Here is a 9272-nt window from a genome sequence, read left to right as displayed (position 1 = left end):
TCTCAGGGAAAGGAGAAAGATTAATCAATCGCCGGTTCATGATTGCAGTAATTACAGTATACAGTATTGCACCTATTTGTGTGAAAGTTCTTTTATTAGTCCGTTTGTTAGTCCACAGAACTATTACAATTGGAGGACTATTACAATTATAAGAAATTGCTTAATTAACATGATTTTGTAAATATAATTGCTCAAATGAATTGCTTTTTGAGAAGCTTGTTGCATTTGAAAAAAATAGATAGATAGATAGATAGATAGATAGATAGATAGATAGATAGATAGATAGATAGATAGATAGATTGATTGATTGATTGATTTTTTTTTTCCCACGAGTGGGATTTGAATCCATAACATTCAAGAAGGCCAAAGTCCCCTCCTCTGCCACATTCATTGATTTATTTCAGTTAATAAACCTGAACAGAAAAAAAAAAAAAAAACAGCACGCTCTAACCAACTGAGCTAACAGGCCACTAGTTACTAAAGTCTGGAGCAATCGAGGGCCCAAAAACTGCTGCTTCCTTGAGAAAACCAAAACATTGTATCTGGAAAGTGATGAAAATTATCTTTCTATTTCACATTAAAACAAATGACATATCCCACCTGACTGAAGGACTACCTCATCCGACTCAGGAAAGGGCTGTCCAAGAACCAATTTAACATAATTTAAATTGTAATAACACTCAGGATGATGAGATAATAAAAGACATGGGCCTGTATGGGGGTCAAACCTACAACCTTGGCGTTATTAGCACTATGCTCTAACCAACTGAGCTAACAGGCCACAGGGTACTAAACTCTGGGGCAATCGAGGGCCCAAAAACTGCTGCTTCTTTCCGTTGAATTTGAACCCATTTCATCTTTGGAGGTATGAAAATTGCCTTTGTATTTCACATTAAACCAAATGACACATGTCACCTGACGGAAGGACTACCTCATCCGACTCAGGAAAGGGATGTCCAACAACCAACTTAACATAATTTAAACTGTAATTACACTCAGGATGATCACATAATTGTAGACGCTGGCCTGTATGGGGGTTGAATCCATGACCTTGGCGTTATTAGCACCACGCTCTGACCAACTGAGCTAACAGGCCACATGTTTTTGAAGTCTGGGGCAATTGAGGGACCAAAAACTGCTGCTTCTTTTGGTTGAATTGGAAGCCCTTTCATTTGTGGAGTGTTAGAAGACTATCTTTGTCTTCGCGTGTTCGTTGTTGTTCGGATAGAGAGATTGTTGATTTTTTGAATACAGACTGGAGATCGGTGAACAGGTCCTTCGAAGGATTTATTTTACAGAATATTCTGGACACGAACAAAAGTTTTCATCACATAATTGTATACACTGGCCTGTATGGGGGTCGAACCCATGACCTTAGCATTATTAGCACCACTCGCTAACCAAGTGAGCTAACAGGCCACCTGCGTTTAAAGTCTGGAGCAATCGAGGGACCAAAAACTGCTGCTTCTTTTGTTTGAATTTGAACCCATTTCATCTTTGGAGGTATGAAAATTGCCTTTGTATTTCACATTAAACCAAATGACACATGCCACCTGACTGAAGGACTACCTCATCCAACTCAGGAAAGGGCTGTCCAAAAACCAACCTGACATAATTTCAATTGTGACAACACTCAGGATGATCACATAATCAACGACATTTGCCCGTATGGGGGTCGAACCCATGACCTTGGCGTTATTAGCACCACGCTCTAACCAACTGAGCTAACAGGCCACAGGGTACTAAATTCAGGGGCAATCGAGGGACCAAAAACTGTTGCTTCTTTCGGTTGAAAGAATCATAGAACATTTTATCTGTGAAGTGATGAAATTTGCCTTTCTATTTCACATTAAACCAAAAGACACATGACTGAAGGACTACCTCATCCGACTTAGGAGAGGGCTGTCCAAAAACCAACTACACATAGTCTCAATTATGATAGCACTCACAATAATCACATAATCAATGACATTGGCCCGTATTCGAACTCATGACCTTTACGTTATTAGCACCACGCTCTAACCAACTGAGCTAACAGGCCACAAACGACTGAACCCTGGAGAAGACGAGGGCCCCAAAACTGCTGTTTCTTTCGGTTGAGAGGATCGGAGAACATTTTATCTGTGGAGTGATGAAAATTGCCTTTCTATTTCACATTAAGCCAAATGACACGTCCCACCTGACTGAAGGACTACCTCATCCGACTCAGGAAAGGGATGTCCAACAACCAACTTAACATAATTTAAATTGTAATAACACTCAGGATGATCAAATAATAAAACACATTGGCCTGTATGGGGGTCGAACCCACGACCTTGGCGTTATTAGCACCATGCTCTGACCAACTGAGCCAACAGGCCACAGGGTACTAAACTCTGGGGAAATTGAGGGCCCAAAAACTGCTGCTTCTTTCGGTTGAATTGGAACCCATTTCATCTGTGGAGGTATGAAAATTGCCTTTGTATTTCACATTAAACCAAATGACACCTGACTGAAGGACTACCTCATCCGACTCAGGAAAGGGCTGTCCAAAAATCAACTTGACATAATCTCAATTGTGATAACCCTCCGGATAATCACATAATCAAGGATATTGGCCCGTATGGGGGTCGAACCCATGACCTTGGCGTTATTAGCACCACGCTCTGACCAACTGAGCTAACAGGCCACAAGTGCTTTAAGTCTGGGGCAATCGAGGGACCAAAAACTGCTGCTTCTTTCGGTTGAAAGAATCATAGAACATTTTATCTGTGAAGTGATGAAATTTGCCTTTCTATTTCACATTAAACCAAAAGACACATGCCACCTGACGGAAGGACTAACTCATCCGACTCAGGAAAGGGATGTACAAGAACCAACTTGACATAATTTCAATTGTGATAACACTCAGGATGATCACATAATAAAAGACATTGGCCATTATGCGGGTCGAACCCATGACCTTGGCGTTATTAGGAGCACGCTCTAACCAACTGAGCTAACAGGCCACTAGTTATTAAAGTCTGGAGCAATCGAGGGCCCAAAAACTGCTGCTTCTTCAATGACATTGGCCCGTATGGGGGTCGAACCCATGACCTTGGCGTTATTAGCAGCACGCTCTAACCTAAAGTTAATAAACCTGTCTTTGTGAAAAGAACCGTATCATGTTCAGGAGCTGATTCATAGGCAATTAATCTGATGCATCTGTATCTAGTCTGAGCTGCAAATCCTCTTCATGAAGAAAAACACTGACGTTCAAATCTGTTTCATACAACCCTCTGGGCATCCACATGAGAGCACCACTGCAATATGACAGCTGTGAGTCTGATCTTTTATGTCTGGTGATGTCACAATCGGCAGATTGGCGCGAGAATGAAAATGGCAATCGGACCCAAATGCAGAATAAGAAGCTTTAATTGCAGACAGAAACTTTCAAAATTACAATGAATAACTATTTGACTGACAAGACCTGTACAACACAACAGTGTCACCACAACAAAAGAGGGATTTGACACATCACAATCAGATAGATAGTATAGGACACAGAGTGCAGTTTTGTGTGATGTTGCAGCACTACGCCTTCTACATGTAAGATGTGGTGAAAGCACTTTCTCTCTAAATCATCAGCTTCGGGCATAATTCACGGTTTAGAAGAGGACTGAAAGGATTTCCAAAGTGCATGCATCAGGCTTGCAATGTGACTGTGGGGGGTGGGCTTTAAGTAGCCTACCTCAGGAAGGGAAGACAGGAACTTTCAAAGTTGAAAGCCTCTATAATGTCATGGATGACAAGATTCGCATGTTTGTTGAGTTAATAATAATAGATCCCTCTTGAATTAATATCTTTGTGTTTGCTTGAGGAAAAAAGGCTTAAACCTCGTGAGTAACCAATGGCCATTCCATGAGTAGGTGCTCTGGTGTTTTGTGACAAGATTTGCAGGTTTGTTTGTTTGCTTGTATGTATTGTAGATTTAAGGATTCTCCAGATGATACTATACTTAGCCTCAGAATTGTATTTATTTATTTTAAAATCATATAATCATCACATTTCTCTAATCCCTGCCCTGCTTTATAAAACACAAATGACCTTTGCTACATATGTTACTATTTTTTACATACCCCCTATTTGCTAAAATTCCAGAGTCATCATCAATTAAACCCTCTAAAGTTGTCACAGTGTGAAATAAACAGCAGGCAGTTCTCCACAAACATCATTGCGGGTGAGGAGCTGCTTCAATAAGCGTCCGCAAAAATAAAAATAAAATGCATGACACCCCAAAAGAACCTATAAAAATGCAGCCTCCGGAAAGCTTTCTGATCAAGCCTGAACTAAATATGTCTTCTCATGTCACACTGAAATTTATATTTAAAAAAAAAAATGGTCAGGAAAGAAGTGATATAAAGTCTACAGAAATAATTTTGAGACACCTGTGAGCTAAATGAAAATCTTAAACTAAGCATAATTCAATTGTAGTACAGTACCTTCTTACTCTATAAGCATGACAAGCTCTTGACTTTAATACCGCTTTTATCAGTCTGGAAAAATGTTATGGGCAACGCATCATCTTTTTTTTTTTTTGCTAAGATTATCTGTCATGGTGGATTTAGTTGTTTGGATGAGAAACAGAATCAGAAAGATGGCTCATTTTAACTGCAGAACAAATTCTACCACAGGGATGTCAGATTTGTAATTGTCTCAGCGGCAGGTAAATTTAGACTGGTTGAATGTTTTTATTTGCAAATGTGCAGCGTAGGAGGATGGCTCCTGCTATGGTACAAATGATCTAATAACTCAAAATTCAAAAGAAACTGTTTCGCAATATTTTTGGCTCACAGCTCATTGGTTCAATGCATAAAATCCAAAAGATCATCTCAGAGCAAACAAAATGATTGCATTTACTGCAAGCAAAATGATCCACTAATGATAAAGGGGCGGTATGTCTATATTTGCTTTAAAAAGGCTATATATTTCTGTTAATTACCGTACTACTTTTTTTTTTTATGTTAGTGTTCATGCAGGTTTTGTGTTCCCATTGTGTGCCAGGAAGAATAAGAGTGCAGTAAAAAATACTGTCATGGGAAAAGTGTTTGGAGAAAATGAACTATTGAATGTTTATCTCTCTTCATCACCTCTGCAAAGTGTGAACAGCACAAGGCGAGAGGTTATGTTTAGTTGTTTGCAGTTGGTGGGGATCTATTCTGAGTTTCACCCTGTATCCTCCTTCTATTAAATAGTTCACACTTTTTGAAAATACAGAGAATGAATAATATGACAAGACAGAAATGACAGAAGTCAAAATTAAAAAAAATAAATACAGTATTAATTTCCTTGTACTGTATAAAAATAAAAAATAAATTGAATTCTGTCTTTGTTACACTATGCAGTGTTTCTCAACCCTGGTCCTTGGGACACACTATCCAGCCTGTTTTGCATGTCTCCCTATTCCACACGCAGGTGATTCCAATGACAATGCTCATCAGCATGCTCTGAAGAAGCCTGATAACGATCTTCACCTGTGTGTGGAATAGGGAGACATGGAAAACAGGCTGAATAGTGTGTCAGACATTTTAACCAAGTAATTCTTCAGGAAAACTTAAATTCACATTTTGGACAATCAATGAAAATATATTCGGTTCATTGGCAAAATAATCAATTGTATGCTTCAAACAGTTTGCGGATGGCAGGCAACAGGTCAGTGTGCACAAAACATGCTTGGATGAGTTTGGGGTGGAATCGCTAGTACAGAACTACATCAGTGACCTACGACCCTACTCTGGATGAAAGTACAAAAACTCTTACAGACACATTCCAACACTAACACACAATTTTTAGACAAGCAAAAGAAAATTAACTTAAAGGTATTGCATTTGCAACAGAAGATTTGATGTTTAGAAAAACATTATTAACAAATGACAATTAACAGTAAGGAATTGGTCCAAAATTACCATGATAAACAAACTCAGGCAAGAATAGCACTGAAGAAGAAGAAGAAGTGAAAAAGAATAGAATTTATGTAATATGCAAACTATGACCTATTTCCACTTCATAAAGTATGGGGCAGTGACCACGTGGCCCAATGGATCCATCCGTCTGGATAGTAGATAGTGTATTGTACAATACAATTAAATCAAATACAATTTACCACTAAATTGTTAAAACTGATTGGTTTATGTGTTACAAAAATTGGAAGAGCCATGAAGGGAACTACTTTATTTCCGTTACCCCCCTCCCCATTACAGGCTCTTCTCTAATCAGAAGCTGGACAGACTGTGATTACCCTTAAATATTGATGAGTACATTACATCAGTGATAATTAGTTCACAGAGATCTCTCATTCCAGTTGCCAGATAAATCTGGCCTCAAGCAGTTGCCTTGACTCACAGTCACCAAACACACCATTGGTGGAGATGTGTAATCAATTGAAGAAAATCTAATTTTGGAATGACCTCAGCGGGAGGTGGGTGGGTGGAATTTGCAAGTTTAAATGACTTGTAATGGTGTTGTCAAATATTATCATTTTATTGAATAAACAACTTTATACTATACTTCCATGTGTCAATCCACTTTAATGAGTTACGTCTTTTCAGAATCCAAATTTATCGCCACCATAAATTTACACTGTCAGACTATAGCCACAGGTTAATGGTATTTAAAAATAATGGTTGAATTTAATTGTAAAAACCTGTATTATTGTGTGTGTGTGTGTGGGGGGGGGGGGGGGGGGCTAATAGGCTATGTAAATAAAAAGCTTGATTTCACCTTCAGGTATAGAATGGAGTTGGGTTATTCCATATTCAACATTTTCTTTGCTGCTATTAAAAACTGCTACGGCTTCCAAAGTGTCACACTAATGCCAAGGACTCAGATTAGTCCCTTGTTAAGTCCCGTCCAGTATTTTGATGAATTGAATGTCTGCGAAGGCAAGGCATCATGCAGATAGCCATAAAGTCAGAGGTTCTGAGGTTGAATATCAGCTATGGCTCTTCTATGTGGAGTTTGCATTATCTCCCCATGCTTTTGTGGGTTTTCTGCGGGTCTTCCATACCCATAGTTTTGAATTCAAGTGTGAATGGTTGTCTATTTGTGCCCTTTGATTGACACTTGGCTTCCGAGGAAAGGGATGGGTGTCTGTGAAAAAGAATACTGCTATGTCGTTGTAAGATTTCAAGGTAGCTGCTACATTTCAGTATATGTGCAAGTGTGTTGCTGCCACACCATTAAAATAAAGGTGAATATCACATTATGTGACAAATTTCACATTTTAACGCGATAAGTTTCACATTTTAATGTGATAATTTTCACGTTTTGACACATGCATGCCCACACGCTGCAACTGTGTCACAGTTTTTCTCCATCAAATCAAATCAAATATCTATGTCATACAAGTAGTCAGTGCCCCCCAAATGCATCATCCCTTTGGCATTCTCTGAGCACTTGAAGTCAAAATCATTTGATGTTCTGTCTCAACAGCAGAGGTGCCGCTAACAAAATACAATTATACATAAAACTGAGGGGAAAATATATATTTTTTTTCTTCAAAGTTTGCGGTTTGACATACTCCATTCACATCAAAGGAAAGTTCAATACTTTTTATTTACACAAAGTTACTTACACATTAGAGTGCAACAAAAGAAAGTGTAAGCTGAATTCTGTATAATTATGAAAAACTAGTAACTAAAATTATATCTAGCGCACAGCGTAAATGAAGAACCAACCACTGTAATTTTTTCACTACACAGTAAATTCTGTAGAGTAAATTTGACTCTATTTAGAGTGGGACCAAATGGACTCAGTTTTGAGCACACTAGGGCCATTATACCATACCCAAGCACGCTTGCTGCTAAAGTCCGGTAGTGTGAGCACAATCGATCCGCGCCTGAGTACGGTTCGGATCCCCAGCTTAGCACGTTTGGGAGAGGTGGGCCAGAGACCGGTACGGTTGCCCGCAAATGCGCACAGCGAAACGTAACCATGACGTCACGTACGTACGTGCGACGTATATAGCGAGTGACCTGAACTGTTGACCATACAACAACCAGAGTGTCCCTAGCAAAGATATGGCAGCAGCAAAGGGCTCACGTTGGTCTGATAATGACGTGCATTCCCCCATGATGACGTCTTCTTCTTGCGTGAATCAACGTGATGACGTAAATTTCGGAGGCAACTGGGCCCGGGCACGGTTTGGTTAGAGTAATGTGAGTGCGGGCCGCCGGAAGGGGACAGGGGAGGGGGGGCAATCAGGCTTCAGTACGGTACAGAAGAAATGGCCCTTAGAGTAATATTTACACTTGGAAGAGTGTAAAATACAGAAGTGAAAAATAAATAAATAAAAGTCCTTCAAGGGTTGAGGAACAAACTCACGACATTCAGCTTGGGAGTCAGCCATTAGACGCCCTGAGCAACAGAGCTCCTGTTGTGTGTTACTGTAGTATATCGCTCGTGTCAGATGGATCTTTATAACTCAGACACCAAAAACATCTTAGAGCTAAGCAAACAGTAGAAGTGGCGCAGGTGGTACTGCGGCCATCTCCCAACCTGCAATTTCCTCAACCCTTGAGTGACTTTGATTTTTATTTTATTTTTTTCAATTCTTTATTTGACTTTCTTCCAAGAGTAAATATTACTCTAAAACTGAGTCTATTTGGTCCCACTCAAAATAGCGTCAAATTTACTGTGCAGTCACGATCGTCACCATCCCCCTCTTGACCATCAATATCCGGCTCTCTGTTTGGCCAAAGGTTTTCATCCACGTCGCAGCCGATATTTTCCCTTGCAATGCAGCGAGGGAAAAAAAAACGTGAATGTCTCAACCATCCACTACACTGATCCCCTGTGATATGCTGAACTAATTTTGACAATTGAACAGACGATTTTGCATATTATTACTTACACACTGAAATCCTGTTGACATGTTTTGGAGAGGACAACCATTAGACTGAAAAACAACTAATCTAGTTCGATCAGCAAGATCTATTCATTTGGAAAATGTGCTAAATGTGGGCACCTTGTGCTAACTGTAGGCTAAATGTACGCAACCATTTGCACAGGTCCACTGAGGCAATTGAGACATGTACTAAGACATTGGCAATTTGATGAAAGCAATGAGCAATGCCGCTCAGTTGGCACCAATTGTAAGGTGGTTTTGGGATTTGTCCATGGTATTTTAAAAATGTCATCTCAGTTTCAAGAAATGTGAGAAAACCTATGGAGGAAAAACTCTTTCTTAGTCAATGTGAAGTGGCATTAACCAGCTAGTTTCCAAATCTTTCAAGGACACAGCTGTATTTCTCTTC

At 39.6% G+C, this 9272-nt stretch overlaps 5 non-coding genes across 5 annotated transcripts; all 5 read right to left on the bottom strand.

The window, feature by feature from the left end:
• Nucleotides 1-707: 707 nt before the first annotated feature.
• Nucleotides 708-781, bottom strand: trnai-aau (transfer RNA isoleucine (anticodon AAU)). The gene has a single exon. It is a non-coding gene; the product is annotated as a tRNA-Ile (tRNA).
• Nucleotides 782-1022: 241 nt separating this feature from the next.
• On the bottom strand, nt 1023-1096 carry trnai-aau (transfer RNA isoleucine (anticodon AAU)). Its single transcript has one exon. It is a non-coding gene; the product is annotated as a tRNA-Ile (tRNA).
• A 564-nt stretch (nt 1097-1660) lies between these two features.
• trnai-aau (transfer RNA isoleucine (anticodon AAU)) lies at nt 1661-1734 on the bottom strand. Its single transcript has one exon. It is a non-coding gene; the product is annotated as a tRNA-Ile (tRNA).
• A 552-nt stretch (nt 1735-2286) lies between these two features.
• On the bottom strand, nt 2287-2360 carry trnai-aau (transfer RNA isoleucine (anticodon AAU)). Its single transcript has one exon. It is a non-coding gene; the product is annotated as a tRNA-Ile (tRNA).
• Nucleotides 2361-2594: 234 nt separating this feature from the next.
• On the bottom strand, nt 2595-2668 carry trnai-aau (transfer RNA isoleucine (anticodon AAU)). Its single transcript has one exon. It is a non-coding gene; the product is annotated as a tRNA-Ile (tRNA).
• Between the last annotated feature and the right edge of the window lie 6604 nt (nt 2669-9272).

Source organism: Vanacampus margaritifer, chromosome 5 (assembly GCF_051991255.1).
Source record: "Vanacampus margaritifer isolate UIUO_Vmar chromosome 5, RoL_Vmar_1.0, whole genome shotgun sequence".
In the NCBI taxonomy this organism is placed as follows: Eukaryota; Metazoa; Chordata; class Actinopteri; order Syngnathiformes; family Syngnathidae; genus Vanacampus; species Vanacampus margaritifer.
The sequence above is the reverse complement of the archived record's forward strand: the minus strand, read 5'-3'. Positions and strand labels throughout refer to the sequence as shown.